General features: G+C 44.4%; 1 protein-coding gene across 1 annotated transcript in view; it reads left to right on the forward strand.

Annotated features, from left to right (window-relative positions):
* The first annotated feature begins 3,717 nt into the window (after window positions 1–3,717).
* The window catches only part of LOC135551674 (melanocortin receptor 5-like), a 29,926-nt gene continuing 18,640 nt past the window's right edge, over window positions 3,718–15,003 (forward strand). The window contains exon 1 of the mRNA XM_064982852.1: window positions 3,718–3,963. The gene's annotated coding sequence lies outside the window, so the exon portion shown is untranslated. The remainder of the gene's footprint in view (window positions 3,964–15,003) is intronic.

A 15,003-nucleotide genomic window follows, 5' to 3' on the forward strand; every position in this document is an offset into this window, starting at 1 on the left:
ATGTCGTTCCACTTCATGATTGTGTCCCACTTGTTGTTGATTCTTCACAAAAAAATACAGTTTTATATCTTTATGTTTGAAGCCTGAAATGTGGCAAAAGGTCGCAAAGGCACTGTATATCCTCTCTACTGTATATAGCATCAATACTGTTAAAGCCTCGCTACTGTATAACCTCACTACTGTATGTAGTCTCTCTACTGTATGTAGTCCCTCTACTGTATATAGCATCAATACTGTTAAAGCCTCGCTACTGTATATAACCTCTCTACTCTATATTGCCTCTCTACTGTATATAGCATCAATACTGTTAAAGCCTCACTCCTGTATATATCCTCTCTACTGTATATAGCCTGTCTACTGTATGTAGCCTCTCTACTGTATATATCATCAATACTGTTAAAGCCTCGCTACTCTATAACCTCTCTACTGTATATAGCTTCTCTACTGTATATAGCCTCTCTACTGTATGCAGCCTCTCTACTGCATATAGCATCAATACTGTTAATGCCTTGCTACCTTATATAACCTCTCTACTCTATATTGCCTCTCTACTGTATATAGCATCAATACTGTTAAAACCTCACTCCTGTATATATCCTCTCTACTGTATGTAGCCTCTACTGTATGTAGCCTCTACTGTATGTAGCCTCTACTGTATATAGCCTCTTATACTGTATGTAGCCTCTACTGTATGTAGCCTCTCTACTGTATGTAGCCTCTACTGTATATCGCCTCTACTGTATGTCGCCTCCACTGTATGTAGCCTCTACTGTATGTAGCCTCTCTACTGTATATAGCATCAATACTGTTATAGCCTCGTTACTGTTTTTCACTGTATTTTTTACTGTTGTATTTATTTTTTTACTTATCTATTGTTCACCTCATACCTTTTTTTTTAACTTAAAATTTGCACTGTTGGTTAGAGCCTGTAAGCATTGTGTTGTATTCGGTGCTTTGATTTACGTATATGATAGAGTTTACAGTTCCTCTTATTCAGAGCTACTTACAGTAGTGAGTGCATAGATTTTGGTACTGGTCCCCCCGTGGGAATTGTACCCACAGCCCTGACATTACAAGTGCCATGCTCTTCCAAGTGAGCAACACAGGACTATATATGTAGTTTTATTCAAGTAACTAACTTGAAGTCCTGCAGGCTCCATTCAAGCTATCATTAAGGAAATACTGTTGAGCAGTCTTGTGGAGCTAATTGGTTTACTCTGCCTATCATAAATCGCCATCCTATTGGATTTCTTGTTGCAAAGTCAGATTAAAATAGGTTAATTTGTCATTTTTTTGTCAACAGTCTACACAAAGTACTCTGTAATTCCAAAGTGGAAGAAAATGTAAATTTTAATGAATGAAAAATAAAATATATACTGTATGTTAGAAACACATTTGGAAGTGATTACAGCTGTGCTGTTACGGTTTTCTTCTGGTGAAAGAGAGGAGGACCAAAGTGCAGCGTGGTTATCTTTATACATCTTTAATTGAAGATGAAAAATACAAACAATATACAAAACAAGAAACGTGAAAACCGAAACAGCCCTATCTGGTGCAACAAACACAGAGACAGGAACAATCACCCACGAAATACTCAAAGAACATGGCTGCCTAAATATGGTTTCCAATCAGAGACAACGATAGACACCTGCCTCTGATTGAGAACCACTCTAGGCAACCATAGACTTACCTAGAATACTATACTAAACACAACCCCATCAATCTACAAAACCCCTAGACAAGACAAACACAATCACCCATGTCACACCCTGGCCTAACCAAAAATAATAAAGAGAACACAGAATATTAAGACCAGCGCGTGACAGTACCCGCCTTCCCCCAAAGGTGCGGACTCCTGGCCGCATACCTAAACCCATAGGGGAGGGTCTGGGTGGGCGTCTGTCCACGGTGGCGACTCTGGCGCTGGACGTGGATCCCACTCCATCATAGTCTTTGTCCACCTCCTTAGCGTCCTTAGTTTGGCGACCCTCGCCACCGACCTTGGCCTAAGTACCCTAACAGAGGGCCCCACTGGGCTGAGGGGCAGCTCCGGACTGAGGGACAGCTCGGGACTGAAGGTAGCTCGGGACTGAAGGTAGCTCGGGACTGAGGCGTAGCTCGTGACTGAGGGGTAGCTCAAGACTGAGGGGTAGCTCAAGACTGAGGGGTAGCTCAAGACTGAGGGGTTGCTCAGGACTGAGAGGAAGCACAGGACTGAGAGGAACCACAGGACTGAGAGGAAGCACAGGCAGGTTGATGGCTCTGGCAGATGCTGGCTGACTGGTGGTTCTGGCAGATCCTGGCTGACTGGCGGCTCTGGCAGACTGGCGGCTCTGGCAGATCCTGGCTGACTGGCGGCTCTGGCATGGCAGATCCTGGCTGACTGGCGGCTCTGGCAGATCCTGGCTGACTGGCGGATCCTGGCTTAATGGCGGATCCTGGCTTAATGGCGGATCCTGGCTGACATGTGCATTATTTTCTGAATACTTCAAGCTCTGTCAAATTTGTTTTTGATCATTGCTCGACAGTAATTTCCAAGTCTTGCTTTAGATTTTCAATCAGATTCAAATCCACACTGTAAATAGACTACTCGAACATTCACTGTCTTCTTGGTGCGAGACTCTAATCGCTTATAAGAAATCTCACTGTGCCCTCGAACGAACCATCAAACAGGCAAAGCATCAAGACAGGACTAAGAACGAATCCTAAGACACAGGCTCTGACGCTCGTTGGATGTGTCAGGGCTTGCAAATGATCACCGACTACAAAGGTAAACCCATATGCGAGCTGCACAGTGACGCGAGCCTACCAGATGAGCTAAATGCCTTCTATACTCGTTTTGAAGCTAGTAACACTGAACCATGCATGAGAGCACCAACGGTTCCGGACAACTGTGTGATCATGCTCTCCGTAGCTGATGTGAGTGGGAACATTAAACAGGTTAACATTCACAAGGCCACCGGACCAGACAGATTACCAGGATGTGTACTCAGAGCATGCGCTAACAAGCTGGCTAGTGTCTTGACTGACATTTTCAACCTCTCCCTGACCCAGTCTGTAATACCTACATGTTTCAAGTAGACAACCATCGTCCTTGTGTCCAAGAACGCCCAGCTAACCTGTCTAAATGACTATGAATTCACTGCTCGACTGAATTACTTTACTTTCAAGCTGGGCCTTTGATGCTCGTTACTACTTCACAGCAGGGCTGTTTAAAAATAAAAATAAAAAGCAGGGCTGTTTAAAAATACAAATTTGAAATAATCCAAGGGGAGAGAATATATATGATAGTCACTGACTAGATTGACTTTATGGTAAATACATTTGAGACATAATTTTGCAAACCCCAATCTTCCTCATCCTAAAACATGATGCTGCATTTGGATTGTTCTGAAATAATTATTTGTTTCCTTTGTACACCAAAGTACCAAATAATACTAAAATAATTCCATGACTTGAATGAATTGCTTCATGAGGGGTCTTGTCTGTGTGTAGAACATGAACAAACCAGGATCTCTCTGCTCCCTGCAGCAAGTTAGTCTACGTGTTGAGCTACCAAACCAGGATCCCTCTGCTCCCTACAGGAAGTTAGTCTATGTGTTGAGCTACCAAACCAGGATCTCTCTGCTCCCTACAGGAAGTGAGTATACGTGTTGAGCTACGTCGATGAGCTGGAGGAGGACGTATCATATTTTTGAAACAGAGCAATATAGAGGAGGGTCGATGAGCCGGAGGAGCATGTATCATATCGTTGAAACAGAGCAATGCAGAGAGAGAGGAGGATCCCTCGTCATCTATTGATACATCCAGGAATGCTGTCATTCCCTGTTCCATTCATCGGACCTGCTGGCAGTCTCTCCTCGCGCTAGAATCATTGCTAAATCAAGCACTGGCAAGCTGCTATACTGGCTACCGGCTATAACGGATTCAATCCAGCTTCAGCAAGCATCATGCAGCCCCAAGGTGAGCGCTCCACAAATTACATTTTATGGATACTGCCCACTGGACACAAACTGGTTGAAGCAATGTAGTTTCAAAGATTTTGTCAATATATTGTGACTTGGAATCTTCATGGAAAATAAATTGATTTGAAAAAAATATTTAAATGGTGAAATTTCAACAGCAGGATAATGTCATCATTGTAACAAATATGGACAAACCTTAAAATAAGTTACATTTGTACCTTTGAAACAATGTCAGATCTTCAATGTTATATCCACTATAAAAATACACCAACTATAGGCTAGGCAGCAACTCCTACGGGATAATTGATCTATTATAGAGAGATCTATAGAGAATAATGTACTGGGGAGCTGATGTATTATAGAGATCTATATAGAATAACGTACTGGAGAGTTGATCTATTATATTGAGATCTATAGGGAATAACGTACTGGAGAGTTGATCTATTATACAGAGATCTATAGAGAATAACGTAGTGGAGAGTTGATCTATTATAGAGGGATCTATCGAGAATAATGTACTGTTTGTAATGTTTTGCTCTGTCACACGTCTCAGAACATGGTCATCAATATCATAGATTAGTTTGCTGATAATACAAAATATGACATTGTTTTAATAGTATCATTATTATGACTATACCATAGACACAAAAGTATGTCAACACCCCTTCAAATTAGTGGATTCGGCTTTTTCAGTAAGCTATTTCAGTAGTGGAGAGGTTGACTTCATCACTACTTATATTTATGAGAGGTATTGACGTTGAATGCACCGAGCTGTCTTTTTAAACTATTGGCACACAGCTCTGACACCCATGCGTACCCCACAAGACATGCCACAAGAGGTCTCTTCACAGTCCCCAAGTCCAGAACAGACTATGGGAGGCACACAGTAGTACATAGAGCCATGAGTATATGGAACTCTATTCCACATCAAGTAACTGATGCAGCAGTAGAATTAGATTTTAAAAAACAGTTGAAAAAACACCTTATGGAACATTGGGGACTGAAGCAACACAAACATTGGCACAGACACACACGCAACGCATGCACACGCACACGCACACACACGATAACATACGCACTATACATTCACATGAATTTAGTACTGTAGATATGTGGTAGTGGTGCAGTTGGGGCCTGAGGGCACACAGTGTGTTGTGAAATCTGTGAATGTATTGTAATGTTTTTAAAATGGTATAAACTGCCTTAATTTTGCTGGACCCCAGGAGGAGTAGCTTCAGCTTTGGCAGGAAACTAATGGGGAGCCATAATAAATACAAATACAAAAAAATGGCAGTAGAATGAATGGCCTTACTGGAGAGCTCAGGGACTTTCAATGTGGCACTGTCATGGGATGTTTCCAATTTCTGTCCTGCTAGAGCTGACCTGGTCAACTGGAAGTGCTATGATTGTGAAGTGCAAACGTCTAGGAGCAACCACCACTCAGCCGCGAAGTGGTAGGCCACACAAGCTTACAGAACATGATCACCGAGTGCTGAAGCGTGTAGAGCGTAAAAATAGTCTGTCCTCAGTTGCAACACTCACTACTGAATACCAAACTGCCTCTGAAAGCAACATCAGGACAAGAACTGTTCAGTGAGAGCTTCATGAAATGCAGCCGCACACAAACCTAATATCACCAGGCGCAATGCCAAGCGTCTGCTGGAGTGGTATAAAGCTCGCCACCATTGGACAATGGAGCAGTGGAAACGTGTTCTCTGGAGGGATGAATCACGCTGTTCTGGGGCTGTTTTTCATGGTTCAGGCTAGGCACCTTAGTTCCATTGAAGGGAAATCTTAATGCTACAGCATACACTTACATTCTAGACGATTCTGTGCTTCCAAATTTGGGGAAGGCCTTTTCCCTAAGAGTTTCAGCATGACAATGCCCCTGCTCACAAAACAGGGTCTATCCAGAAATGGTTTGTCGAGATTGGTGTGGAAGAACTTGACTGGCCTGCACTGAGACCTGACCTCAACCCCATCAAACACCTTTGGGATGAATTGGAACGTCGACTGCGAGCCAGGCCTAATCGCCCAACATCGGTGCCTGACCTCACTAATGCTCTTGTCGCTGAATGAAAGCAAGTCCCCGCAGCAATGTTCCAACATTTATTGGAAAAGCCTTCCCAGAAGACAGCATGGGGGTGGCAGGTAGACTAGTGGTTAGAGTGTTGGACTAGTAACCAAAAGGTTGCAAGTTCAAATCCCTGAGCTGACAAGGTAAAAATCTGTTGTTCTGCCCCTGAACAAGGCAGTTAACCCACTGTTCCAAGGCCATCATTAAAAATAAGAATTTGCTCTAAATTGGCTTGCCTCATTAAATAAAGGTTAGAAAGAGTGGAGGATGTAGCAGCAAATGGGGGACCAACTCCATATTAATGCTCATGATTTTGGAATGAGATGTTCAACGAGTAGATGTCCACATACCTTTAGTCATGTGGTGACGCAACTTGGATGTTGCCCTCAAGCTCAACCTTTACAAAATGGAGCTGTTCTTCCTCCCAGGGAAGGCCTGCTCACTCTAAGACCTCTCCTTAGTGATTAACAACTCCACAGTATCCTCCTCTCAGATTGCAAAGAATCGTGACCCTGGACCACAACTTGTCATTCTCTGCAAACATCAAAGCAGTGACTCGCTCCTGCAGGTTCATTCTCTACAACATTCGTAGAGCACAACCTTTCCTCACAGTAAGCGTTGCAGGTCGTCTACCTTCTAGACTACTGCGACTCTGTTGGCTGTGCTCCCCTCTTGTCCTCTACCTTTGAGACTACTACAACACTCTGTTGGCTGGGCTCCCCTATTGTCCTCTACCTTCTAGACTACTGCAACTCTCGGTTGGCTGGGCTCCCCTCTTGTCCTCTACCTTCTAGACTACTGCAACTCTCTGTTGGCTGGTCTCCCTGTTTGTTCCATCAAACCTCTGCAACTTATCCAAACCTCAGAAGCCTGCCTTGTGTTCAACCTTCCAAAGTTCTCCCGTCTCACACCGCTCCTCTGCAGACTCCATTAGCTTCCAGTCTTCAGGACCCTGGTGCAACAAGGGAAACCCTACACCCTAACCCAAATAATCTATCCTGACACCTATGGTCTCTTGGCCCTCCCAACCCTACGGAAGGGCACCTCCCGCTCAACCCAGTCCAAGCTCTTCTTTGTCCTGGCACCCCAATGGTGTAACAAGCTTCCCAATAAAGTCTAAAGAATAGCGGAGTTCCTGCCTGCCAATCTTCTGAAAATGTCTGAAACCTCTTTGAAATGTATGTTAAATAACTACCACAGAGTAAAGAAAGGTACTTCTCTCTTCCTACAAGCACTGACTGATAAAGACTTTGTTGAGTGAAAATGTACTTTCTATGATTGTGATATGTTGCTGTTCAACTAGCTATCTGAAGATTAATGCACAAATAAGAGTCTGCTAAATGACTCATATCAAATGTAAGTAAATAATGATCAGTCATGAACAGTTATTTCCTAACATGCTATTATCTCTGCTATGCAATAATAACTGTACAACCATCACTAACAGAGGACTTATTAAGGCCAGGATTCACTCAGATCAGCGGTAACCGCTGATAGACGAACAAAAAAATAGCTTATCATTGCCTTCTGTTTTGGCGATGTCAGAGGTGTAACTACGTCGGAGATGTCAAATTGGTTAGTAGCTACTCTTATGGTCTTTGTCAAGAAACCACACCTGACCTACAGTTGAAGTCGGAAGTTCTCATACATTTTACAATTTTACATACACTTAGGTTGGAGTCATTAAAACTCGTTTTTCAACCACTCCACAAATTTCTTGTTAAACAAACTATAGTTTTTGGAAGTCGGTTAGCACATCTATTTTGTGCATGACACAAGTCATTTTTCCAACAATTGTTTACAGACTAGTTCACTTAAAATTCACTGTTCCACAATTCCAGTGGGTCAGAAGTTTACATACACTAAGTTGACTGTGCCTTTAAACAGCTTGTTTAAAATTCCAGAAAATTATGTCATGGCTTGAGAAGCTTCTGATAGGCTAATTGACATCATTTGATTCAATTGGAGGTGTACCTGTGTATGTATTTCAAGGCATACCTTCAAACTCAGTGCCTATTTGCTTGACATCATGGGGGAAAAGAAATCAGCCAAGACCTCAGAAATAGATTTGTAGACTTCCACAAGTCTGGTTCATCCTTGGGAGTAATTTCAGAATGCCTGAAGGTACCACGTTCATCTCTACAAACAATAGTATGCAAGTATAAGCACCATGGGACCACGCAGCCGTCATAGACTCGTTCTGTTTCCTAGAGACGAACGTACTTTGGTGCGAAAAGTGCAAATCAATTCCAGAACAACAGCAAAGGACCTTGTGAAGATGCTGGAGGAAACAGTTACAAAAGTATCTATATCCACAGTAAGGCTATTAAGTATATGTCTGGTAACAGTAATGTTAATGAATTACCGTCATGTGTTTTGAAGGACTCTGTATATGACAAAACTGAAATGCTGAATTGTTTCAATGAGCACTTTGTATCATCTGGTAGGCTGTTTAATTCAGTGTCCTCTGTCTCTGTACAACCCTGTGTAGATGAACCAGTGAGAGCTGGTCAAACGTTTAGCTTTTTGCCATTCTCAGTGCAGGTGGTACATAAAGCCCTCAAATCCTTAGATCAGAGAAAGCCTGCAGGTCCTGATCGTTTGGATCCCTGCTTTTTCAATCTGGCAGCTGATTTCATAGCTGAACCACTTACATCTCTGTTCAATCTAACCCTGGAATGTAATGAAATTCCAAAGATCTGGAAATCAGCATTTGCCCTACCACTTTTAAAAAGGGGAGATCCAACTCTTTTAAATAATTATCAGTCAATCTCACAGCTGTCACCCCTGGTGAAAATACTTGAAATCCTTGTAAGTGAACAGCTAAAACACCTCCGGCTGCCACCGGAGGGCTGGTGCGTGGAGGTGGTGACGGATAGACCGGACCGTGCAGGCGCACTGGAGCTCTTGAGCACCGAGCCTGCCCAACCCTACCTGGTTGCATGCTCCCGGTCGCCTGATCACCTGTCTCTGATTGGGAACCATATTTAGGTAGCCTGTTTGGTGTTGGGTTTTGTGGGTGATCCTAGACACCTACACTGTCACTAGAGTTACCATCTTAGACACCTACACTAGAGTTACCATCATAGACACCTACACCATCAGTGGTTTTGCCTAGGCACCTACACAGTCAGTAGAGTTACCATCCTAGACACCTACACTGTCAGTATAGTTATCATCCTAGACACCTACTCTATCACTAAAGTTATCATCCTAGACACCTACACTGTCAGTATAGTTATCATCCTAGACACCTACACCATCAGTAGAGTTAAAATCCTAGGCACCTACACAGTCAGTAGAGTTACCATCCTAGACACCTACACTGTCAGTAGAGTTACCATCCTAGACACCTACACAGTCAGTAGAGTTACCATCCTAGACGCCTACACTATCAGTAGAGTACCATCCTAGACATCTACACTGTCAGTATAGTTATCATCCTAGGCACCTACACTGTCAGTAGAGTTACCATCCTAGGCACCTACACAGTCAGTAGAGTTACCATCCTAGGCACCTACACAGTCAGTAGAGTTACCATCCTAGACACCTACACTATCAGTATAGTTATCATCCTAGACACCTACACTGTCAGTATAGTTATCATCCTAGACACCTACACTAGAGTTACCATCATAGACACCTACACCATCAGTGGTTTTGCCTAGGCACCTACACAGTCAGTAGAGTTACCATCCTAGACACCTACACTGTCAGTATAGTTATCATCCTAGACACCTACTCTATCACTAGAGTTATCATCCTAGACACCTACACTGTCAGTATAGTTATCATCCTAGACACCTACACTATCACTAGTGTTACCATTCTAGACACCTGCTCTATCACTAGTTACCATCCTAGACACCTACACTATCAGTAGAGTTACCATCATAGACACCTACACTATCACTAGTGTTACCATTTTAGACATCTGCTCTATCACTAGAGTTACCATCCTAGACACCTACACTGTCAGTAGAGTTACCATTCTAGACACCTACACTCTCAGTAGAGTTACCATCCTAGACACCTACACTGTCAGTAGAGTTACCATCCTGGACACCTACACTATCACTAGAGTTACCCAGACAGTTACAGTTTCAGTATCTTGCTTGTCTGCCATTCAGCCAGACTGTTTTATAAATTAACATGTTTCTGTAGCTCTCTATCTGCTCTTTGTGGTTCTGTGTGCCTGCGAGCTTGAGTCAGCGATACAGTGCGTGGGTGTAAGGAAGTCGGGGTTGCGTGGGTCCAGACAGAGACTCAACAGCGAGTCAATGCTCAAAGCCTGTTGGGACAAATTGGGAGGAGAGATATGTGAGCTCCCGTTTAAATAGAATAGTAGAGGATTGAGGAGAGATGGATGAGAGACCTGAGGAAGGGATCGAGATGGAAGCTCCTATTTATATGGAATATTAGAGGAGGATTGAGGAGCGATGGATGAGTGACCTAAGGAAGGGAGAGAGATGGTGTGAGAGTGAGACAGAGAGAGAGAGTGAGGGTGTGTGTGAGAGAGAGAGAGAGTGTGAGGGTGTGAGAGTGTGGGTGTGAGAGAGTGTGTGGGTGTGTGAGTGTGAGAGAGAGTGTGAGAGAGTGAGGGTATGAGAGAGAGAGTGTGAGGGTATGAGAGAGAGAGAGAGAGTGTGAGAGAGAGAGAGAGTGTGAGAGAGAGAGACTGTGAGGGTGTGTGAGAGAGTGAGGGTGTGTGAGAGAGTGAGGGTGTGTGAGAGAGTGAGGGTGTGTGAGAGAGAGAGAGAGAGAGAGAGAGGGAGTGAACGAGGGTGTGTTAAAGGGAGAGAATGACGTGTGGAAGACAGAAACCAGACAGAAAAATACACAGACGGCTGTGCAAGGTCTCTTAGTGCAGTCCGGGGTAGTGCAGATGAACTACAGACAGCCATGTCTCCTAGTGCGGGCCGGGGTAGTGTGGAATAACTACAGCCAGGTCTCTTAGTGCAGTCCTGGGTAGTGTAGATCAACTACAGATAGCAAGGTCTCTTGAAATACAGATTTAGAGCTGACAGGCAGATTTTAGAATGATTAAGGGGTTGACAGTGAGATGTTAGAGAGATGTAGGGCTGAAAGGGGGATATTAGAAAGATGCAGGGCTGAGAGGGAGATGTTAGATGTAGGGATGAAACGGATAAATTAGAGAGATTAAGGGCTGATATTGGAGATTTGAGAGATTTAGGGCTGACAGGGAGATATTAAAGAGATGTAGGGCTGAAAGCAGAGATATTAGTAATATTTAGGACTGACGGAGATAGAGAGATTTGGGTCTGAATATTGGAGATAGAGAGATGTCAGGCTGACAGTGAGATATAGGAGAGGTTTAGGGCTGACATGAGAGAGTAATTTAGGGCTGATAATTGGAGATATTGGAGAGATTTTGGGCTGAAAGAAAGATATTTAGGGCTGACAGGTAGATATTAGAGAGATGGATGGCTGACAGGGAGATATTAGAGAGATATAGGGAAGTAAGGGCATATATTTTGAGGACAATAAAGTGCCACTGAGACGGCCCGCAACCAAAACCTGAGGGCTCTCCTTTACCGCAGCCAGCGTGAGTAAAACATTTAAACACGTTAACCCTCGCAAGGCTGGCGGCTGCCGGCCCTAGCTGCGTCCTCAGAGCATGCACAGACCAGCTGGTTGGTGTGTTTACGGACATATTCAATCAATCCTTATCCCAGTCTGCTGTTCCCACATGTTTCAAGTGGGCCACCATTGTTCCTGTTCCCAAGAAAGTTAAGGTAACTGAGCTAAATGACTATCGCCCAGTAGCACTCACTTCCGTCATCATGAAGTGCTTTGAGAGACTAGTCAAGGACCATATCACCTCCACCCTATCTAACACCCTAGACCCACTCCAATTTGCTATCCACCCCAATAGGTCCACAGACGACGCAATCACACTGCACACTGCCCTAACCCATCTGGACAAGAGGAATACCTATGTAAGAATGCTGTTCATCGACTACAGCTCAGCATTCAACACCATAGTACCCTCCAAACTCATCATTAACCTTTTCGAATAGATATTTGAAAAACACCTTGAGGATTGATTATAAAAAACGTTTGCCATGTTTCTGTCGATATTATGGAGCTAATTTGGAATATTTTTTGGTGTTTTCTCAGCCAAACGTGAAGAACAAACGGAGCTATTTCGCCTGCAGAAATAATCTTTTTGGAAAAAAGGAACATTGGCTATCTAACTGGGAGTTTCGTGAGTGAAAAATTCCGAAGCTCAAAGGTAAACGATTTAATTAGATTGCTTTTCTGATTTCCGTGACCAAGTTACCTGCTGCTAGCTGGACAAAATGCTATGCTAGGCTATCGATAAACTTACACAAATGCTTGTCTAGCTTTGGCTGTAAAGCATATTGTGAAAATCTGAGATGACAGGGTGAATAACAAAAGGCTAAGCTGTGTCTCAATATATTTCACTTGTGATTTTCATGAATAGGAATATTTTCTAGGAATATTTATGTCCGTTGCGTTATGCTAATTAGTGTCAGTCGATGATTACGCTCCCGGACCCGGGATGGGGAGTTACTAGAGGTTAAGCTCGAGACCCTGGGACTCGACCCCACCCTGTGCAACTGGGTCCTGGACTTCCTGATGGGCCGCCCCAGGTGGTGAGGGTAAGGAATAAAATCTCCACCCCGCTGATCCTCAACACTGGGGACCCACAATGGTGCGTTCTCAGCCCTCTCCTGTACTCCCTGTTCACCCTTGACTGCGTGGCACGCCTCCAGCTCAATCATCAAGTTTACAGACGACACTACAGTGGTAGGCTTGAATATCGACAACGACGAGACAGCCTACAGGGATGAGGTGAGGGCCCTCAGAGTGTGGTGTCAGGAAAATAACCTCACACTCAATGTCAACAAAACAAAGGAGATGATCGTGGACTTCAGGAAACAGCAGGGAGAGCAGCCCCCTATCCACATCGACGGGACAGTAGTGGAGAAGGTGGAAAGTTTTAAGTTCCTTGGCATACACATCACGGACAAACTGAAATGGCCACCCTCACAGACAGCGTGGTGAAGTAGGCGCAACAGCGCCTCTTCAACCTCAGGAGGCTGAAGAAATTTGGCTTGTCCCCAAAAAAACACCCACAAACCTTTACAGCTGCGTAATCGAGCGCATCTTGTCGGCTGTATCACCACCTGGTACGGCAACTAGTTCTCAACCAACCGTAAGGCTCTCCAGAGGTAGTGCGGTCTGTACAACGCATCACCAGGGGCAAACTACCTGCCCTCCAGGACACCTACACCACCCGATGTCACAGGAAGGCCAAAAAGATAATCAAGGACAACAACCACCCAAGCTACTGCCTGCTCACCCCGCTATCATCCAGAAGGCGAGGTCAGTACAGGTTCATCAAAGCTGGGATCGAGAGGCTGAAAAACAGCTTCAATCTCAAGGCCATCAGACTGTTAAACAGCCACCACTAACATTGATTGGCTGCTGCCAATATACTGACTCAAATCTCTAGCCACTTTAATAATTAACCATTGGATGTAATAAATGTATCACTAGCCAGTGCCACTGTATATAACGTTTTCATACCCTACAATACTCATCTCATATGTATATTTTCTGTACTCTATACCGTCTACCTCATCTTGCCTATGCCATTTGGCCATCGCTCATCCATATATTTTTTGGAACATATTCTTATTAATTCCTTTACACTTGTGTGTATAAGGTAGTTGTTGTGAAATTGTTAGATTACTTGTTAGATATGACTGCATGCTTGGAACTAGAAGCACAAGCATTTCGCTACACTCGCATTAACATCTGCTAACCATGTGTATGTGACAAATACAATTTGATTTGATTTGACCAGGGGAGCATGATCCGTGACCAGGGTGAAGTGGGTACCTAACAGGTAATACTTGAGAGTGTCTAGCGCCCACTTCACCCACCGCTACACACTCTTTCTCTACAATATAGTTATTTTTTTTCTCTTGGTATCAGCTTTCGGCTGATGTACATGATGGGGTGCTCCTCCCCATCGTGTATCTGCGACAGAATGGCCCCTAGTCCCGTATTACATGCATCCGTCTGGACCAATATCGGCACCTGGAAATCAGGCGTTACGAGAATTGGATGGGAGCCCAGTGCTTCCTTCAGACGGCTGAAAGCCGCTTCGGTCTCGTCCATTTATTTCACTATTTTCAGGCCCTGGTTAGATCGGTGAGGAAGGAAGCTATAGCCGCAAAGTTGGGGATAAACCGACTATAGTATCCTGCCAGTCCCAGGAAGGACTTGAACTGTGTCTTGCTGCGTGGAATTGGCAAGTCAGGTACCGCGTGAAACTTCCTCTCTTGGGGCTTGACGTTCCCTCATCCGATCAAATACCCCAGGTACTCCACCTCCTCGAACACTAGTTTGCATTTCTTGTGGTTCGCGGTCAACCCAGCTTGTCTGAGCGCATCCGGCACCGCCTGGAGGTGCATCAGGTGCTCTCCCCAACCTTGGCTGTGGATGATGATATCATCCAAATAGGCTGCTGCATACTGCTGGTGGGGTCGAAGTACTTTGTTCATCAGTAGCTGGAATGTGGGCGGGGCTCCGTGGAGACCGAACGGGAGCACAAGGTACTGATACAATCCATCTGGTGTCGAAAACGCCATCTTCTCCTGGGAGGAGGCTCCCAACAGTACCTGCCAATATCCTTTGGTCAGGTCAAGGGTGCTGATGTACCGGGCATTTCCCAATCGGTCGATGAGCTCGTCCACCCTCGGCATGGGTTAGGTGTCGAACAAGCTTATGTCGTTCACACTCCAGAAATCATTACAGAAAAGCAGGCTACCGTCCGGTTTGGACACCAACATGACGGGGCTGCACCATACACTGTGAGACTCTTCAACGACACCCATCCTCAGCATAGCCTCCGCTTCCTGTTTCACGGCCTTCCTTCCGGCCTCAGGAATCCGATATGGCCTC

Source organism: Oncorhynchus masou, chromosome 13, assembly GCF_036934945.1.
Source record: "Oncorhynchus masou masou isolate Uvic2021 chromosome 13, UVic_Omas_1.1, whole genome shotgun sequence".
Classification (NCBI taxonomy): Eukaryota; Metazoa; Chordata; class Actinopteri; order Salmoniformes; family Salmonidae; genus Oncorhynchus; species Oncorhynchus masou.